This window comes from Somniosus microcephalus, unplaced genomic scaffold (assembly GCF_052327205.1).
Source record: "Somniosus microcephalus isolate GS21.2 unplaced genomic scaffold, FLI_Smic_1.0 scaffold1, whole genome shotgun sequence".
Taxonomy (NCBI): Eukaryota; Metazoa; Chordata; class Chondrichthyes; order Squaliformes; family Somniosidae; genus Somniosus; species Somniosus microcephalus.
Genome location: NW_028225188.1, coordinates 3,403,504 through 3,424,772, shown reverse-complemented (window position 1 = coordinate 3,424,772; position 21,269 = coordinate 3,403,504). Strand labels below are relative to the sequence as shown.

General features: G+C 50.6%; 4 non-coding genes across 4 annotated transcripts; all 4 read right to left on the bottom strand.

The window, feature by feature from the left end:
• Positions 1 to 5,042: 5,042 nt before the first annotated feature.
• trnal-uaa (transfer RNA leucine (anticodon UAA)) lies at positions 5,043 to 5,127 on the bottom strand. The gene has a single exon. It is a non-coding gene; the product is annotated as a tRNA-Leu (tRNA).
• Positions 5,128 to 5,730: 603 nt separating this feature from the next.
• On the bottom strand, positions 5,731 to 5,812 carry trnas-aga (transfer RNA serine (anticodon AGA)). The gene has a single exon. It is a non-coding gene; the product is annotated as a tRNA-Ser (tRNA).
• Positions 5,813 to 13,306: 7,494 nt separating this feature from the next.
• trnas-aga (transfer RNA serine (anticodon AGA)) lies at positions 13,307 to 13,388 on the bottom strand. The gene has a single exon. It is a non-coding gene; the product is annotated as a tRNA-Ser (tRNA).
• Positions 13,389 to 14,936: 1,548 nt separating this feature from the next.
• On the bottom strand, positions 14,937 to 15,019 carry trnal-uaa (transfer RNA leucine (anticodon UAA)). Its single transcript has one exon. It is a non-coding gene; the product is annotated as a tRNA-Leu (tRNA).
• Between the last annotated feature and the right edge of the window lie 6,250 nt (positions 15,020 to 21,269).

The window sequence follows — 21,269 nt, the reverse complement described above, 5'->3', positions numbered from 1 at the left end:
TCTCCCTAAAGGTGGTCCCTGCTCAGGGTACCATCTCTATGGCTGATAAAACCCAGACATCGACCATTCTGGGTTACTGCACGGTACAATTGGGCATTAACGGAACTGTATACGATAATTTTAAAGTATTAATCATGAAGAACCTATGTGCGAGCGTGATCTTGGGCCTGGATTTCCAGTGCAACCACCAAAGCATCACGCTCAAGTACGGTGGGTCCCAGCCGCCCCTCACAGTGTGCGGTCTGGCTACCCTGAAGGTAAAGCCGCCTTCGCTATTCACGAACCTTACCCCTAACTGCCGGCCAATAGCGACCAAAAGCAGGAGGTACAGCTGGGAGGACAGGCGGTTTATCGCGACCGAGGTAGACAGGCTCCTGAAAGAGCGCATTATTGAACGCAGCAACAGCCCGTGGCGCGCCCAAGTGGTAGTGGTAAGGGGTAGCGAGAAGAAATGGATGGTGATCGACTATAGTCAAACAATCAACAGGTACACCCAACTAGACGCCTACCCGCTACCCCGCATATCAGAAATGGTGAACCAAATCGCCCAATACCGGGTGTTCTCCACCATCGACCTCAAGTCAGCGTACCACCAGCTCCCTATCAGACCAGAGGACCGCCCGTACACTGCCTTCGAGGCAAACGGACGCCTCTACCAATTCCTCAGAGTCCCCTTTGGGGTGACGAATGGGGTCTCGGTTTTTCAGAGGGAGATGGACCGCATGGTCAATGACCACCACTTGCAGGCAACCTTCCCCTACCTCGACAACGTCACCATCTGCGGCCACAATCAGCAGGATCACAACTCGAACCTCGAGAGGTTCCTGGAAACTGCACAAAAACTCAACCTCACCTACAACGAGGACAAGTGCGTTTTCAACACCACGCGCCTCTGCATACTAGGCAGCGTGGTGGAGAATGGGGAAATCGGACCAGACCCCGACCGATTGCGCCCCCTACGGGAGCTGCCCCTGCCCAACACTCCCAAAGCCCTGAAAAGGTGCCTGGGGTTATTTTCTTATTATTCCCAATGGGTCCCCAACTACTCCGACAAAGCCCGCCCCCTCTTGAAAGCATCCTCTTTTCCGCTCTCTGCTGAGGCCCACGCCACCTTCAAAAGCATTAAGCAGGATATTGAGCAGGCCACGCTACAGGCAGTGGACGAGAACACTCCATTTCAAGTGGAAAGTGATGCGTCTGACTTCGCCTTGGCAGCCACCCTCAACCAGGCGGGGCGGCCCGTAGCTTTCTTCTCAAGGACCCTCCAAGGGCCTGAGATCAGACACTCCTCCGTGGAAAAGGAGGCCCAAGCCATCGTGGAGGCAGTGCGCCACTGGCGCCACTACCTAGCCGGCAAACGCTTCACCCTACTTACCGACCAGCGGTCGGTAGCGTTTATGTTCAATAATAAACAGAGGGGGAAGATTAAAAATGATAAGATTCTTAGGTGGCGGATCGAGCTCTCCACCTTCGAGTACGACATCATTTACCGGCCAGGGGCCCTTAACGAATCCCCTGACGCCCTCTCACGAGGGATGTGTGCCAGCGCCACCGGGGATCGGCTACAGACCCTCCACAACAACCTCTGCCACCCAGGGGTCACGCGGCTGTTCCACTTCATAAAGTCCTGTAACTTACCCTACTCAATTGAGGAAGTTCGGTCTCTGACCAGGAACTGCCGCACTTGCGCTGAGTGCAAGCCTCGGTTCTACCGCCCAGATAGAGCCCACTTAATCAAAGCTACACGGCCCTTTGAGCGGCTCAGCTTAGATTTCAAGGGCCCCCTCCCGTCCGTCGACCGCAATGTTTACTTCCTGAACATTGTGGACGAATACTCCCGGTTCCCATTCGCCTTCCCCTGCCCAGACATGACCAGCGCCACGGTCATTAAATGCCTCAACAGCCTGTTCTGCCTGTTCGGTATGCCGAGCTACATCCATACGGATAGGGGGGTGTCCTTCATGAGTGAAGAGCTACGCCAGTACATGCTGTCCAAGGGGATCGCCACGAGCCGTACCACCAGCTACAACCCCCGGGGTAACGGCCAAGTGGAGCGAGAGAACGGGACAGTATGGAAAGCAGTCACTCTAGCTCTAAGGACCAAGGGCCTCCCTATCTCCCGCTGGCAGGAAGTCCTCTTGGATGTGCTCCATTCGATACGGTCGCTATTGTGTACGGCCACTAATGCCACGCCTCATGAACGAATGTTTGTCTTTCCCCGGAAATCCACCTCAGGCATATCCATGCCGTCATGGCTCTCCACCCCAGGTCCGGTACTCGTGCGAAGGCATGTGAGGGGCCACAAGACGGACCCTCTCATGGAGCCAGTACACCTACTCCATGCCAACCCCCAATACGCATATGTCTGGCACGCCGATGGAAGGGAGGACACCGTGTCCATAAAAGACGTCGCCCCAGCCGGCATCGACAACAACCACGGCAATAGCAGCAACAACGATCACAGCAACTCTTACCCACCCACTACTCTTTCATCACCCCCGGAAGAACATCGACCAACGGCACCCCCACCAACTACCCCTTCAACAACCCTGGCGGCACCCCCGGCAGAGACCCAGGAGACTACCGGGGACACCCAGCCGACACCCGCGGCACCACAACAGCCACGTCGGTCGCAGAGGACTATCAAACCCCCGAACAGACTAAATCCATAGAAGGGGTGAATGTGATGAAATATTCCATTCATCACTGCCTGTGACTGTGGTCGGTTTCAGTGTCATTTCCCTTCCCCCAGTCCTCATTGTACTGTTTATTGGAATGTGCTGGAATGTGCTGTGTGTGTAGGGCTCCGCCCATACCTGGCCCCTTTTGTAAGCTAGCTCAGTCTGGCCTCAGTCTCCAGAAGGAAGATACCTCTCTCTCTTACGTGTTACTTTCTAAGTTAATAAAAGCCTTGTTTTGTTTCGCTAACATCAAGTCTCGGAATTATTGAGGCACATCAAGGGAAACAAAGAGTGAGAGAGAAACAGAGAGAGGCAGAGAGAGAGACACAGACAGAAAGACGGAGACAGACAAAGAAAGAGAGACACAAAGATAGAGAGGACAAAGAGAGAGACACAAAGATAGAGAGGACAAAGAAAGAGAGACACAAAGATAGAGAGGACAAAGAGAGAGACAGACAGACAGTCCGTAACCCTGTTGATCTCTTTTTCTCTGTCACTCTCTCCCTCCTCCGCGCCCCACACAAAAGGGAGAGGGAAACAGAGAGAGAGAGAGGGAAACAGAGAGAGAGAGAGAGCTCTATACTAACGAGGAACTGGTGCAGGAAGTAGTTATACAGTTCTTCGTATGCCAGTAAATCTTTCAAAATTATTTTAGTTGATTTCTTTCAGTTCTACTTTTCCAAGGTGGTTTTTAAGGAGTTGGCCAAAGGTTTAAAATTTGGAATGATAAACTCGTCCTCCCCATTGGGGAATTGAAACCCGGTCTTCTGCGTGACAGGCAAAGATACTCACCACCATACTAACTAGGAACTGACACATGCAGTTTGCCAAAGTAAGAATCGAGCTGTGAACAGAACTTGACAAATGAGAAAGACAGAGAGAGGCAGAGAGACAGGGACAAAGACAGAGACAGAGAGAAAGAGACAGACACAGAGAGAGAAAGACAGAGAAACAGACAGAGAGAAAGACAGAGAGAGACAGACAGAGAGAAACAGTCAGAGAGCCATACACAGAGAGAGAGATAGACAGAGAGAGACAGACAAAGAGAGAGACACTCACAGAGAGAGAGACAGAGGGTGAGAGACAGAGACAGACAGAGACAGACGGAGAGAAACAGACAGAGACAGACAGAAAGAGAGAAAAAGACAGAGACAGAAAGAGAGAAACAGACAGAGACAGACAAAGAGCCATACAGAGAGAGACACAGAGAGAGAAACAGACAGAGACACCTACAGACAGAGATGTTAAAAATGCTTCCTCCCCGTCGGGAAATTGAACCCCAGTCTCCCGCGTAACAGACGGAGATACTCACAACTATACTAACGAGGAATTGATGAACGCGAAGGCTGTCAGAGCAAGAATCGACCTGTGAACAGACCTGGGCAGAGTGAGACAGAGAGAGAGACAGACAGCGACAGAGTGACAGACGGAGAAAGGCAGAGAGAGAGAGAGAGAGAGACTGACAGAGAGACATACAGAGAGAGAGAGAGAGCCAGACAGAGACTGACAGAGAGACATACAGAGAGAGAGAGAGAGCCAGACAGAGAAAGACAGAGAGACATACAGAGACAGAAAGACAGAGAGAAAGACAGAGAGAGACAGAAAGAGAGACAGACAGACAGAGAGACATACAGAGACAGAGACAAACAGAGCAAGACAGAGAGACGGACAGAGAAAGACAGAGAGACATACAGAGACAGAGTGACAGACAGAGAAAGACAGTCAGACAGACAGACAGACAAAGACAGAGACAGACAGAGCAAGACAGAGAGCCAGACAGAGAAAGACAGAGAGACATAGAGACAGAAAGACAGAGAGAAAGACACAGAGAGACAGAAAGAGAGACAGACAGACAGAGAGACATACAGAGACAGAGACAGACAGAGAGAAAGACAGAGAGAGACAGACAGACAAAGACAGAGAGACATACAGAGACAGAGTGACAGACAGAGAAAGACAGTCAGACAGACAGACAAAGACAGAGAGACATACAGAGACAGAGAGACAGGCAGAGAGACAGACAGAGTGAGAGACAAAAAAGGAGGCGTATGACAAATGTGTAACAGAGAGACAGAAAGAGAGTGACAGAATGAGAGGGAGACAGAGAGACAGATAGTGAGACAGAGGTGGAGACTGAAAGATATAAAAACATTTTACGATTACTTCTCTTTGTTAGTTGAGAGTGAGCAAAAATACAGATTCAGCAGATTCCAAAATAGCACTTTAAGAATTACATGTAAATATGAAATCTTTCTTTCCGTATCTATAAACATCTCATTGTTTGTTTGCATGGAGATTCAGCTGATGACAAATGAGTGTCATTGAGCAGGATGAAAGGAAATAGGTCTTAAATTAAAGAGTTACACAGGAGTGGGGCTCGAACCCACACAGGTATAAACCCAGTAGATTTTAAGTCCGACCGCCTTAACCACTCGGCCATCCTGGTGCTAGTCACCTGTAGGGACTGTCTCTGTGAGAACCGGGGCTTCAAGCCCCACCCTGCCACAGAGTTGAGCAGAGCAGAGATTTCCTCGGTGACAGGACAGGTTAACAAAGCAGTTAATGAAGCAGATGGGATCCTGGGCTTTGTAAATGGAGGCACAGAGTACACAAGCCAGGAAGTTATGCTAAACCTAAATAAAACACTAGTTCGGCCCCAGCTGGAGTATTGTGTCCAATTCTGGGGAACCACACTTTAGGAAGGAGGTGAAGGCTGAGGAAATTATCCCCGCTTGTTACCCGAGTGACCGGCAGACACACACAGACAGAAACAGAAAGTCCCACATGTACACAGACAGACATACACATCAACACAGACACACACATAGAGTGACTTAGACATCGAGAGAGACAGGCAGGTAGAGAGAAACACTGTCGGTAATTTGCCTGATTGTTGTTCCATTTCTGACCATAAATTTTGTGAATACTTGCAGACCAATGAAAACGAGAAAAATCTCGAGGTGTTGAAAGTTGTGGGATTTAATTCAAGATTAGTTCTCCAGGGATTTGGTTACATTTTGAAATGAAATGGAATGAAAAATGCAGGAACCGTAGTCGGCAGGATTCGAACCTGCGCGGGGAGACCCCAATGGATTTCTAGTCCATCGCCTTAACCACTCGGCCACGACTACTGGGTCTGTCAGACTTTAAATGTTGCTCAGATAAAATCGCAATCATCCATCGCTCTGGAGCAAAACAGCACTCAGTCCCTGAACAGTCTCCGCTCAAGAACATTCTCAAAGAGACAATCTCCTCTCACAATTTTTTACTCTTCCATGTTCCTCCCTCGCCTTTTAACACAAACCAATTTAAATACTATTTCACATCTTAAAGATGCATTTTGCCCCATCGCAGAGCCCCACTCAACCGTGCAACAGGTGGGGATACTCCACTAAACTGACCAAAGTCACTGCTGGGCGTTCTCTGTGTGATGAAATATGTCATTCATCAGACTCTGTATTTAACTACATATATTGTATTGCCTGCTCCTGTGTTTTTACCTTGTATTGTATATAGTGCACCGCCCCCTTTCTCCCCATTGGGAGTGTCGGCTCCGCCCATACCTGGCCCTACTTAAGACAAGCCCAGGCTTGTCTTGCAGCAGAACAGCAGAATGCTAGGTGAAGACACAGGCATCTTTCTTTGCTAATAAAAGCCTAGTTTTATCCAGTTAACTTTGAGCCTTGAAGTTATTGAGGCGCATCAATTTTATTAGCAAACTTTCAACGATGGATCAACTTTTGAAACCGGAATGCTTGGATTTGGACCCGCATGCTTCGGATGCATCGGCACGGTTTGGACACTGGTTCCAGTGCTTGGAATTTTTTATGGCCAACTCTGAAGCCGTCACAGCCTCTAGAGCCACCGGAGATGTGAAACTTGGGATCCTGCAGAATCGGGTAAGCCACCGGGTTTTTCCACTCATCCAAGACGCCGCCACCTCCCTGGATGCCTGCAACATTCTAAAGGCCCACTATCAGCAGCCTACCAACGAGGTGTACGCCAGGCATCTGCTTGCTACCTGCACACAGCGACCCGGAGAGTCGCGAGAGGACTTTCTAGTCACCCTAAAAGTGCTATGGCAAAGACTGCAAATGCAAAGACATGAAAGCCACGGTATACACAGACGAGCTTATTCGGGATGCCTTTATCGCAGGCCTTAGCTCTAATTACATCCGGCAGAGACTGCTAGAGAAAACGGGCCTAGATCTGACACAGGCTGTGGACACAGCGCGATCGCTGGATGTGGCTCAGAAGAACTCTGACTCCTACTCTTCAGGCCGCGCAGCCCACGCCGCCTCGTACACACCAAGGGTGCCGCCATGTTGGAAGACATCTTCTCCGCCCGGTAGCCCAACACCGTCGGGGCCCTGCTCTCCCCCCAGAAGCCCTACGACCGCCGCGACGCATCGGGGCCCCAAATGCTACTTCTGCGGGCAGCCGAAGCACACCAGGAACCTGTGCCCGGCGAAAGGCACCACCTGCTGTAAGTGCAGTAAGAAGGGGCACTTTGGGAAGGTGTGCAGAGGGAACCCCACAGGCAAACCCGCCACCGCCGCGTGCGCGCCGTGGGAGTGGCCATCTTGGATGCCATCTTGTCCGACCTTGTGGGGTCCGCCATCTCGCGAGCAGACATCGTGGATGCCATCTTACCCGGCCTCGTGTGGCCCACCATCTTGTCCCGATCAGGGCCCTACAATGGCATCGATCACAGTGGGCCAGTCCAGACCGCACCCACTATCCAAATCGATGGTGGACATCGAGGTAAACGGGTGCAAGGTTAAATGTTTAATTGACAGCGGGAGCACGGAGAGCTTCATTCACCCTGGTCTGGTACAACGACTCTCTCTAACTATAGTCCCTACTCAGGGCACGATCTCTATGGCCGACAAAACCCAGATATCAACTATTGCGGGTTACTGCGCGGTACGATTGTCCGTTAAAGGCACTGTATATAATAATTTTAAACTGTTAATTATGAAGGATTTATGTGTGAGCGTGATCTTGGGCCTGGATTTTCAGTGCCACCACCAAAGCATCACATTCAATTTCGGTGGGACCCAGCCGCCCCTCACAGTGTGCGGTCTGGCTACCCTGAAGGTAAAGCCGTCTTCGCTATTCGCGAACCTTACCCCTAACTGCCGGCCAATAGCGACCAAAAGCAGGAGGTACAGCTGGGAGGACAGGCGGTTTATCGCGACCGAGGTAGACAGGCTCCTGAGGGAGCGCATTATTGAACGCAGCAACAGCCCGTGGCACGCCTAAGTGGTGGTGGTGAGGGGTAGCGAGAAGAAGCGGATGGTGATTGACTATAGTCAATCAGTCAACATCTATACCCAACTAGACGCCTACCCGCTACCCCGCATATCCGAGATGGTGAACCAAATTGCCCAATACCGGGTGTTCTCCACTATCGACCTCAAGTCTGCGTACCACCAGCTCCCTATCAGACCAGAGGACCGTTCGTACACCGCCTTCGAGGCAAACGGACGCCTCTACCAGTTCCTCAGAGTCCCCTTTGGGGTGACGAATGGGGTCTCGGTCTTTCAGAGGGAGATGGACCGCATGGTACCACTTGCAGGCAACCTTCCTCTATCTCGACAACGTCACCATCTGCGGCCACAACCAACAGGACCACGACTCAAACCTCGCGAGGTTTCTGAAAACCGCACAAAAACTCAACCTCACCTACAACGAGGACAAGTGCATTTTCAACACCACGCGCCTCTGCATACTAGGCAGTGTGGTGGAGAATGGGGAAATCGGACCAGACCCCGACCAATTGCGCCCCCTACGGGAGCTGCCCCTGCCCAACACTCCCAAAGCCCTGAAAAGGTGCCTGGGGTTATTCTCGTATTATGCCCAATGGGTCCCTAACTACTCCGATAAAGCCCACCCCCTCTTGAAAGCATCCTCTTTCCCGCTCTCTGCTGAGGCCCATGCTGCCTTCAAAAGCATTAAGAAGGATATTGAGCGGGCCACGCTACAGGCAGTGGACGAGAACACTCCCTTTCAAGTGGAAAGTGATGCGTCTGACTTTGCCTTGGTGGCCACCCTCAACCAGGCGGGGCGGCCCGTAGCTTTCTTCTCGAGGACCCTCCAGGGGCCCAAGATCAGACACTCCTCCGTGGAAAAGGAGGCCCAAGCCATCGTGGAGGCAGTGCGCCACTGGCGGCACTACCTAGCCGGCAAACGCTTCACCCTACTTACCGACCAGCGGTCGGTAACGTTTATGTTCAATAATAAACAGAGGGGGAAGATTTAAAATGATAAGATTCTTAGGTGGCGGATCGAGCTCTCCACCTTCGAGTATGACATCATATACCGGCTGGGGGCCCTTAACGAATCCCCCGACGCCCTCTCACGAGGGATGTGTGCCAACGCCACCGGGGATCGGCTACAGACCCTCCACAACGACCTCTGCCACCCAGGGGTCACACGGCTGTTCCACTTCATAAAGTCCCGCAACTTACCCTACTCGATTGAGGAAGTTCGGTCTCTGACCAGGAACTGCCGCACTTGCACTGATTGCAAGCCTCGGTTCTACCGCCCTGATAGAGCCCACCTAATCAAAGCTACACGGCCCTTTGAGCGGCTTAGCTTAGATTTCAAGGGCCCCCTCCCGTCTGTCGACCGCAATGTTTACTTCCTGAACATTGTGGACGAATACTCCCGTTTCCCATTCGCCTTCCCCTGCCCAGACATGACCAGCGCCACAGTCATTAAATGCCTCAACAGCCTGTTCTGCCTGTTTGGTATGCCAAGCTATATCCACACGGATAGGGGGGCGTCCTTCATGAGTGAAGAGCTACGCCAGTACATGCTGTCCAAGGGGATTGCCACGAGCCGTACCACCAGCTACAACCCCCGGGGTAACGGTCAGGTGGAGCGAGAGAACGGGACAGTATGGAGGGCAGTCACTCTAACTCTAAGGACCAAGGGCCTCCCTATCTCCCGCTGGCAGGAAGTCCTCCCAGATGTGCTCCACTCAATACGGTCACTATTGTGTACCGCCACTAATGCCACGCCTCATGAGCTAATGTTTGTGTTTCCCCGGAAATCCACCTCAGGCGTATCCATACCGTCATGGCTCTCCACCCCAGGTCCGGTACTTTTGCAGAAGCATGTGAGGGGCCACAAGACAGACCCTCTCACGGAGCCAGTGCACCTGCTCCACGCCAACCCACAATATGCGTATGTCCGGCACGCCGACGGACGGGAGGACACTGTGTCCATAAAAGACCTCGCCCCAGCCGGTAACAACAGCAACAACGACAATGACTACAACAACAACAGCAACAACGACAACAACCACAACAACTATTACCCACCCACTCCACCCACTATTCTTTCATCACCCCCGGAAGAACACCAGCCAACGGTACCCCCACCACCTACTCCTTCAACAACCCCGGTGGCGCCCCCGGCAGAGACCCAGGAGGTCACCCGGGACACCCAGCCGGCACCCACGGCACCGCAACCGTTACGTCGGTCACAGAGGACTATCACACCCCCGGACAGACTAAATCTGTAGAAGGGGTGAATGTGATGAAATATGTCATTCATCAGACTCTGTATTTAACTACATATATTGTATTGCCTGCTCCTGTGTTTTTACCTTGTATTGTATATAGTGCACCGCCCCCTTTCTCCCCATTGGGTGTGTCAGCTCCGCCCATACCTGGCCCTACTTAAGACAAGCCCAGGCTTGTCTTGCAGCAGAACAGCAGAATGCTAGGTGAAGACACAGGCATCTTTCTTTGCTAATAAAAGCCTAGTGTTATCCAGTTAACTTTGAGCCTTGAAGTTATTGAGGCGCATCACTCTGCAGAAGAGCAGAGCAAGAATGGCACTGTGGACAGACCTGGGCTCATTCACCAGCCCCAGAGGGAGGAGTGATCAAGGAGAAGGAAACAAAGAGCGAGAGAGAGAGGCTGAGAGAGAGAAAGGGAGACACAAAGAGAGAGACTGAGAGAGAGACAAAAGAGAGACAGAGAGAACCAGTCAGGGAATTGAATCGTGAAACACTTATACGATAACAAAATACTGCGGTTGCTGAAAATTCGATATAACAACAGAAAACGCTGGATAAAACTCAGCAGGCCAGGGTAGCATCCATGGAGAGAGAGACAGAGTTAACGTTTCAGGTCGATGACCTTTCGTCAGAACTGGAAAAAAGCAGGAAATGGGACAGATTGTGAAGCAAGTTAGGGGCTGGGAAAAGGGGGCGGGGCTGAAAGAACAAAAGGGAAGGTCAGTGACAGGATAGAAAGCAGGAGAGATTAAGAGACATTGAGAGACTGTAAGAGATATTCAAGGCGAGCGGAGGTGGTAATGGGACAGGTTACGGAACAAAGGATGGCTCCAGATGGGGTGTGAATTGTGCTGGCAGAATGAAGGACAGCTGCCATGTGGGAGCGAAGAAAAAAAAGGGCCAAACAAACATATATATATGTGTGTGATAGGGGCCGAGGTTATGATCTGAAATTGTGGAACTCTATGTTGAGTCTATGTTGAAGGATGTTCTTGCCATAGAAGGAGTGCAGCGAAGATTCACCAGGCTGATACCTGGGATGGCAGGAATGACGTATGAGGAGAGATTGTGTCGATTGGACTTGTACTCACTGGAGTTTACAAGAATGAGAGGTGATCTCATTGAAACTTATAAAATTCTGGCAGGATGGACAGACTAGATGCAGGAAGGATGTTCCCGATTATCGGGGAGTCCAGAACCAGGGGTCATAGTCTAAGGATAAGGGGTAAGCCATTTAGGACAGAAATGAGGAGGAATTACTTCACCCAGAGAGTGGTGAACCTGTGGAATTCTCTGCCACAGAAGGCAGTTGAGGCCAATTCATTAAATATATTCAAGAAGGAGTTGGATATATTTCTTAAGGCTAAAGGGATCAAGGGGTATGGGGAGAAAGCAGGGACAGGGTACTGAATTTGGATGATCAGCCATGACCTCATTGAATGGCGGAGCAGGCTCGAGAGGCCAAATTCCCTACTCCTGCTCCTATCTTCTATGTTTCTATGTTTCCAGAGGGCTGCAAAGTGCCTAATCGGAAGATGAGGTGCTGTTCCTCGAGTTTACGTTGAGCTTCCGTGGAACAGTGTAAGAGGCCAAGGATGGCGAGGACCGAGTGGGAATGGAGCAGTGAATTGAAATGACAGGTGACCGGAAGCTCGGGGTCACCCTTACGGACTGAACGGAGGTGTTCCACAAAGCAGTCACCCAATCTGCGTTTGGTCTCCCCAATTTAGAGGAGACCACATCGTGAGCAGCGAATACAGTATACTAAATTGCAAGAAGTACAAGTAAATCACTGTTTCACCTGGAAGGGGTGTTTGGGGCCCTGGACAGTGGGAAGGGCGGAGGTAAAAGGGCAGGTGTTGCATCTCCTGTGCATGTACAGAAAGGTGCCGGGCAAAGGGGAAGGGGTGCTGGGGGTGGTAGAGGAGTGGACTAGGATGTCGCGGAGGGAGTAGACCCTACAGAATGCTGAAAGGGGAGGTGAGGGGAAGATGCGTTTGGTGGTGGGATCACGCTGGAGGTGGCGGAAATGGCAGAGGATGATCCGTTGAATGTGGAGGCTGATGGGGTGAAAGGTGAGGACAAGGGGAACCCTATCGTGGTTCCAGGAGGGAGGGGCAGGGGTGAAGGCAGAAGTGCGAAAGATAATAAAACACTAGTTCGGCCCCAGCGGGAGTATTGTGTCCAATTCTGGGGAACCGCACTTTAGGACGGACATAGAAACATAGAAGATAGGAGCAGGATTAGGCCATTCGGCCCCTCGAGTCTGCTCCGCCATTCAATGAGATCATGGCTGATCATCCAAATTCAGTACCCTGTCCCTGCCTTCTCCCCATACCCCTTGATCCCTTTAGCCTTAAGAAATATATCCAACTCCTTCTTGAATATATTTAATGAATTGGCCTCTACTGCCTTCTGTGGTAGAGAATTCCACAGGTTCACCGCTCTCTGGGTGAAGAAATTCCTCCTCATTTCTGTCCTAAATGGCTTACCCCTTATCCTTAGACTGTGACCCCTGGTTCTGGACTCCCCTATCATTGGGAACATCCTTCCAGCATCTAGTCTGTCCAGTCATGTCAGAATTTTATAAGTTTCAATGAGGTCCCCTCTCATTCTTCTAAACTCCAGCGAGTACAAGCCCAATCGACCCAATCTCTCCTCATACGTCATTCCTGCCATCCCAGGTATCAGCCTGGTGAATCTTCGCTGAACTCCTTCCATGGCAAGAACATCCTTCCTCAGATAAGGACGTGAAGGCTGAGGAAAGTATCCCCGCTTGTTACTTGAGTGACAGGCAGACACACACAGACAGGAACAGAAAGCCACACATGTACACAGACAGGCATACACATAAACACAGAGTGACTTAGACATCGACAGAGACAGACAGGTAGAGAGAAATACTGTCGATAAATTGCTTGATTTTTGTTCCATTTCTGACAGTAAATTTGGTGAATACTTGCAGATCAATGAAAATGAGAAAAATCTCGAGGTGTTGAAAGTTGTGGGATTGAATTCCGCTGAACTCAGGATTAGTTCTCCAGGGATTTGCTTACATTTTGAAAAGAAGTGGGATGAAAACGCTGGGAACCGTAGTCGGCAGGGTTGGAACCTGCGCGGGGAGACCCCAATGGATTTCTAGTCCATCGCCTTAACCACTCGGCCACGACTACTGGGTCTGTGAGATTTGAAATGTTGCTCCGATAAAATCGCAATCATCCATCGCTCTGGAGCAAAACAGCACTCAGTCCCTGAACAGTCTCCGCTCAAGAAAATTCCCAAAGAGACAATCTCCTCTCGCATTTTTTCACTCTTCCATGTTCCTCCCTCGCTTTTTAACACGAACCAATTTAATTACTATTTCACATCTTAAAGATGCATTTCACCCCATCGCAGAACCCTGCTCACCTGTGCAACAGGCGAGGATACTCCACTAAACTGACCAAAGTCACTGCTGGGCGTTCACTGCAGAAGCGCAGAGCAAGAATGGCGCTGTGGACAGACCTGGGCTCATTCACCAGACCCAGAGGGAGGAGTGAGCAAGGAGAGGGAAACAAAGAGTGAGAGAGAGACAGAGAGAGAGAGAGAAAGGGAGACACAATGAGAGAGACTGAGAGAGAGAAAGGGAGACACAAAGAGGGAGACTGAGAGAGGGACACAAGAGAGAACCTGTCGGGGAATTGAATCCTCACCACTATACTATCAAGGACCTGGTAGAGGAAGTAGTTATACAGTGCTTGAGACAAAGACTCAAACACACACTCACACACTGACATGTGTGTCTGCTCTCTATATGTGTCGGTATGTCCCATATTTAATAAGCTTTTCTGAGTTTCATGGATTCATAAAAAACTTACAGCACAGAAGGAGGCCATTTGGCCCGTCGTGCCTGTGATGTCTCTGTGAAAGGGCAGTCGTGCTCAGTCCCACCCCCCGCTTTTTGTCCGTAACCCTGTTAATCTCTTTCTCTCTGTCACTCTCTCCCTCCTCCGCGCCCCACACAAAAGGGAGAGGGAAACAGAGAGAGAGAGAGCTCTATACTAACCAGGAACTGGTGCAGGAAGTTGTTATACAGTTCTTCATATGTCAGTAAATCTTTTAAATTATTTTAGTTGGGTTTTTTTCTGTTCTACTTTTCCAAGGAGGTTTCTAAGGAGTTGCCCAAAGGTTTAAAATTTGGAATGTTACAATCAGCCTCCCCATCGAGGAATTGAACCCCAATCTCCCACATAACAGGCGGGAATACTCATCGCTACACTAACAAGGAATTGACACATTCGTCACTGCAAGAATCGAGCTGTGAACAGAACTTGACAAATGAGAAAGACAGCAAGAGACAGAGAGAGAGACAGGGACAAAGACAGAGACAGACAAAGAGCAAGATAGACAGAGAGAAACAGACAGAGAAACAGACAGAGAGAGACAGAGAGGGAGAAAAAGAGAGAGTGAGAGAATAAGAGGGACACAGCTAGTGAGACAGAGAGTGGTGGAGACTGAAAGATGTAAAAACATTTCACGATCCCTTCTCTTTGTTAGTTGAGAGTGACAGAGAGTGAGAGAAAAATGCAGATTCAGCAGATGCCAAAATAGGACTTTAAGAATTAGATATGAGATCTTTCTTTCCATATCTATAAACATCTCATTGTTTGTTGGAGAATCAGATGATGAGAAACGGGTGTCATTGAGCAGGATGAAAGGAAATGAATCTTAAATTTAAAAATTACCAGGAGTGGGGTTCGAACCCACGTGGGTATAAACCCATTGGATCTTAAGTCCAACGCCTTAACCACTCGGCCATCCTGGTGCTGGGATTGTTTGTGGACTGTCTCTGAGAGAATCGGGCCTTCAAGCTCCACCTTGCCACAGAGTTGAGCAGAGCAGAGAGAGACACACAGACCGACACACACATAGAGACACACAGACCGACACAGAGAGACACACGCATAAACACACAGACACAGAGAGGGTACAGGGAAGATTTACAAGGATGATACCAGAAATGCAAGGGTATACATATCAGGAAAGGATGGACCCCTGCCAAATTAGTTTATACCCTGATTTGCCTGATTATTGTTCTATTTCCGACCGTATATTTCGTGCATACTTGCAGATCAATGAAAAAGTGAAAAACTTCTAGGTGTTGAAAAGTGGGGATTTAATTCCACCCAACTGCAGACTATTTTTTTTTTCATGGATGTATGCCTGGCCTGCTGAGTTTTTCCAGCATTTTCTGCTGTTATTTCAGATTTCCAGCATCTTGCTATTGTACTAGTGTTTAATTCCATTTTGAAATGAAATGGGATGAACAATGCTAGAACTGCAGTCGGCAGGATTCAAACCTGCGTGGGGAGACCCACAATGGATTTCTAGTCCATCGCCTTAACCACTCAGCCACGACTACTGGGCTTTCAAGATTTTAAATGTTGCTCAGATAAAATCACAATCCCATCGATCTGGAGCAAAACAGCAATCAGTCCCGAAACAGTCTCCGCTCAAGAAAATTCATCCATCGTTCTGTAGCATAAGAGCACTTACTCCCGAAATAGTCCAGATTGAAGAAACATCTCAAAGAGACAATTAGATGGGAAATTAGAGATGCATGCAATAAGGGCACAGCAGTTATCATGGGTGACTTTAATCTACATATAGATTGGGCTAACCAAATTAGTAACAATACTGTGGAGGAGGAATTCCTGGAGTGTTTACGGGATGGTTTCCTGGACCAATATGTCAAGGAACCAACTAGAGATCAGGCCATCTTAGACTGGGTATTATGTAACTGATGCGCTATCAATTACTCATAAAAGACTGAGAGTTAAGAGAGTAACTAAAGGCTTTTATTAGCAAAGAACAGAGCATGCCTCTCGTGGTTGACTGGGTTCCAAGAAGCAGGGGGCTGCAGGTCAATCACCTTTATACCTGGGCCTGTGTGGGTGGAGCCAGCCGAGACATGTTGAGGCATGCATAGGTACAACAGTGTGTATCAACAACAACAACAACAACAGTGGTTTACCACATTCACCCCTTGTTTAAAATTGAGTCCGGCGGGGTGAAGTGTACTAAAGGTTCGTGTAAGTAAGTCTATCAGGTGGCTTTGTATGCCGTCCTGATCGTCGTGGTGGCAGCGGTGATGGTGCAGCATCCAACGTTGAGTCTGGCGTCTCATTGAGTGGTTGGGTGGTCAATGACGGGTCCTGGGGCTGCGGCATGCCGTCTAGCGGGGTTGGGTTGTGGGTAGTGGTGGATGGCAATGGTAGTGTTTCAGGGGCACCCAAAGGTGCGAGATCTCGTGTGGGGGCTGTGTCCTCCCGCCCGTCTGGGTACGCTACGTAAGCGTACTGGGGGTAGGCGTGGGTAGTGGTGGATGGCGAGGGGGGTGTTTCGGGAGCACCCGAAGGTGCGAGGTCTCGTATGGAGACTGTGTCCTCCCGCCCGTCCGGGTACACCACGTAAGCATACTGAGGGTTGGCATGGAGGAGGCTCACCCTCTCGACCAGGGGGTCCGTCTTATGGAACCTCACGTGCTTCCGCAGTAGGACGGGTCCTGGAGAAGTCAGCTATGTCGGTAACGAGGTCCCTGATGTGGACTTCCTGGGGAAGGAGAACATTCTCTCGTGAGGGGTAGCATTGGTGGCTGTACAGAGCAGTGACCGAATGGAATGGAGCGCCGCAGGGAGGACTTCCTGCCAGCGAGAGGTCGGGAGGCCCTTAGATTTCAAGTTTAAAAGGACTGCCTTCCAGACCGTCGCATTCTCCCTTTCCACCTGGCCATTCCCCCGGGGGTTGTAGCTGGTGGTCCTGCTTGTAGCGATACCTCTCGAGAGCAGGTACTGCCGGAGTTCGTCGCTCATAAAGGATGAGCCCCTGTCGCTATGAATATAGCTAGGGAAACCGAACAAGGCGAAGAGGTCATTCAGACATTTAATGACCGTGGTACTGGTCATGTCTGAGCAAGGGATGGCAAACGGAAAACGGGAGTACTCATCAATTATGTTGAGGAAGTACACATTGCGGTCGGAGGAGGGGAGGGGCCCTTTAAAATCGACGCTCAGCCATTCAAAGGGGCGCGTGGCTTTGATCAGGCTTGCTCTGTCTGGCCTATAAAAATGCGGTTTGCACTCGGCACAGATTTGGCAGTTCCTGGTCATGGTCCTGACCTCCTCGATGGAGTAGGGCAGGTTACGGGATTTGATGAAGTGAAAAAACCTGGTGACCCCCGGGTGGCAGAGGTCATTGTGGAGGGTCTTCAGTCTATCGACCTGCGCGTTGGCGCACGTACCACGTGATAGGGCATCTGGGGGCTCATTGAGTTTCCCGGGCCGGTACAAGATATCGTAATTGTAGGTGGAGAGTTCGATTCTCCACCTCAAGATCTTGTTGTTCTTGATTTTGCCCCTCTGCTTATTATTAAACATAAAAGCTACTGAACGCTGGTCAGTGAGCAGGGTAAATCATTTTCCGGCCAGGTAATGCCTCCAGTGATGCACCGCTTCCACAATAGCCTGGGCCTCCTTTTCGACAGAGGAGTGTCGTATCTCGGGGCCCTGGAGGGTCCTTGAGAAAAAGGCCACGGGTCTCCCCGCCTGGTTAAGGGTTGCAGCTAGGGCAAAGTCGGATGCATCGCTCTCCACTTGGAAAGGGATGGACTCATCCACTGCGTGCATTGTGGCCTTCGCAATATCTCCTTTTATGAGAGTGAAGGCTGCACAGGCCTCTGCTGTCAGGGGGAAGGAGGTGGACTTGATGAGGGGTCTGGCTTTGTTCGCATAGTTCGGCACCCACTGAGCATAGTACGAGAAAAACCCTAGGCATCTCTTCAGTGCTTTTTGGCAGTGGGGGAGGGGGAGCTCCATAAGGGGGCGCATCCTGTCGGGGTCGGGGCCGATGACTCCGTTCTCCACTACACAGCCAAGAATGGCGAGGCGCTTGGTACGAAACATACATTTGTCCTTGTTGTATGTTAGGTTCAGCCGCTGGGCCGTACGGAGGAATTTCTCTAGATTAACATCATGGTCCTGCTGGTCGCGGCCGCAGATGGTGATGTTGTCTAGATAGGGGAAAGTGGCCTGGAGCGCGTTCTGGTCGACCATCCGGTCCATCTCCCGTTGGAAGACTGAAACCCCGTTGGTGACGCCGAAGGGAACTCTGAGGAAGTGGGAGAGACGACCGTCAGCTTCAAAAGCTGTGTACTGGCGGTCCTCAGCCCTGATGGGGAGCTGGTGGTATGCCGACTTCAGATCAATCGTCGAGAACACCCGGTATTGTGCTATCTGATTGACCATGTCAGATATGCGGGGGAGTGGGTATGCATCTAGCTGGGTGTAGCGGTTGATCGTCTGGCTGTAGTCAATAACTAGGCGCTGTTTTTCGCCAGTCTTCACTACCACCACTTGTGCTCGCCATGGGCTGGTGCTACTTTCAATAATCCCTTCCTTCAGGAGTCTTGCTACCTCGGATTTAATGAAGCTCCTATCCCCAGCACTGTAACGCCTGCTTTTGGTAGCGATGGGCTTACAGTCACGGTTGAGGTTAGTGAACAAGGAGGGGGGGGGACTTTAAGGGTGGAGAGGCTGCAAATGGTGCGCGGCGGGCGATTTAAAAGCTGCTGGCTGCAGACTGTGAGTGGGGGGAGGGGTCCGTCGTACGCTAATGTGACACTCTTAAGGTTGCACTGAAAATCCAACCCCAGTAGAACGGCAGCGCAAAGATGGGGCAGGACCAGGAGTTTCAAATTTTTGTATTCTGTGCCCCTTACTGAAAGGGTCACTACACAGTAGCCACCGACGTCCACTGACTGGGCTTTGGAAGCCAAAGAGATCCGATGTCGCGTCGGCAGGACCGGGAGAGAGTAACTCCGCACCGTGTCAGGGTGGATAAAGCTTTCCGTGCTCCCGCTGTCAAAAAGGCAGGTAGTGGCGCGGCCGTTTGCCTTAATGTCCATCATGGACCTGGACAGTTGATGAGGGAGAGATTGGTCCAGCGTCACGGAGGCCAGCGTATGGTCGAGCGAGTCGATGTGGTCGTCAGATGAGGCGGTGGTTGAGTCCAGGCCCCCCGTGGTTGAAGTTGGAGACATCCGAGATGGCGGACAAAATGGCGGTGCCCATGGTCCCGATCCCCACGCGGCTGGGGGAGCCCAAGATGGCGGACAAGATGGCTGCCCCCACGGTTCGCACGCGGCGCTGCTGGCGTTAGCGGTTTTACCTTTGCAGGCGCTGACATAGTGTCCTTTCTTCCCGGAGCAGGTAGCGTTTCTCGCCGGGCAGCGTGCTCTGGGGTGTTTTGCCTGGCCACAAAAATAACATTTCTGTGCCTTGGACATCGCAGCAGCAGTTGAAGGTGGCGGTCCCATGACCCAAGGTTGTGGCGTCCACGTTGCGGAGCGGTTAGGGGAGAAGGCGTCCATATTCCTGTGGGCCGCGTCGAGCAAGAGCGCGAGGGACACTGCCTTTCTCAGGTCCATTTCTCCCTTTTCCAACAGTCTCTGCCGGGAGTAGTCGGACCTTAGACCCGCAACGAAAGCGTCTCGGATCAGTCCCTCCGTGTGTGCTGCGGCTGATGCTTCTTTGCAGTCGCAGTCTCGGCCGAGTATCCGTAGTGCCCGTAGGAAGGCCTCCACCGATTCCCCGGGCTGCTGTCTGCGGGATCTTAAGAGGTGCCGGGCATAGACCGTATTTACCGGGCGTGCGTATTGCCCTTTTAGCAGACCGATAGCCGCCGCGTAGGTCGTCGCGTCCTGGATTATTGTATAAACTTGGTGGCTCACCTTTGAGGCCAGGATTTCCAACTTGTTTTCGTCCAGGGTCACAGTTGAGGCTTGCAGGTAGGCCTCGAAGCAACGCAGCCAATGCGCGAATTTGGTAGCCGAACCCGCCTCTTGGGGGTCTAGGTCCAGGCATGTTGGTCTGAGGGCTCGCAGCAGCTCCTGTTGCTCAGCGTTTGGTGCAGCAGCCTGCTGTTCAGCGTTTGGTGCAGCAGCCTGTTGTTCAGCAATTTTATTAGCAAAAACAAAATGTCGACATTTGCTAATAAAATTGATGCGCTATCAATTACTCATAAAAGACTGAGAGTTAAGAGAGTAACTAAAGGCTTTTATTAGCAAAGAACAGAGCATGCCTCTCGTGGTTGACTGGGTTCCAAGAAGGCAGGGGGCTGCAGGTCAATCACCTTTATACCTGGGCCTGTGTGGGTGGAGCCAGCCGAGGCATGTTGAGGCATGCATAGGTACAACAGTGTGTATCAACAACAACAACAACAACAGTGGTTTACCACAGTAACGAGAAAGGATTAATTAGCAATCTTGTTCTATGAGGCCCCTTGGAGAGGAGCGATCATAATATGATCGAATTCTTCATTAAGATGGAGAATGAAATAGTTGACTCAGAGACTAGGGTCCTGAATTTAAATAAAGGAAACTACGATGGTCTGAGACACAAGTTGGGTAGGATTGATTGGGGAATGTTACTCAGAGGATTTACGGTGGATAGGCAATGACAAACATTTAAAGATTGCATGGATGAACTACAGAATTTGTTCACCCCAGTTTGGCATAAAAATAAAACGGAAAAGGTGACTCAACCGTGGCTAACAAGGGAATTTAAGGATAGCATAAGATCCAAGGAGAGGACATATAAATTGGCCAGAAAAAGCAGCAAACCTGAGGATTGGGAGCAGTTTAGGATTCAACAAAGGAGGACAAAGGGATTAATTAATTTTCACTCTTCAAGTTTTCACTGCAGCTTTTTAACTTGAAGCCACAGCAGGGTACATCATTGTAGATTGATATCTTAAAAAATGCCTATTTTCCGTTCAGGAATTGAACCCCGGACTCTCACGTAACAGGCGGGGATACTTCATTATGTGAAACGAGGAACTGACGGAAGACGCTGCTGTGCAGTCTCTGCAGAAGCGCAGAGCAAGAATGGCGCTGTGAACAGACCTGGGCTCATTCACCAGACCCAGAGGGAGGATTGATCAAGGAGTGGGAAACAAAGAGCGAGAGAGAGAGAGAAACAGAGAGAGGCAGAGAGAGAGAGAGACACACACAGACAGAG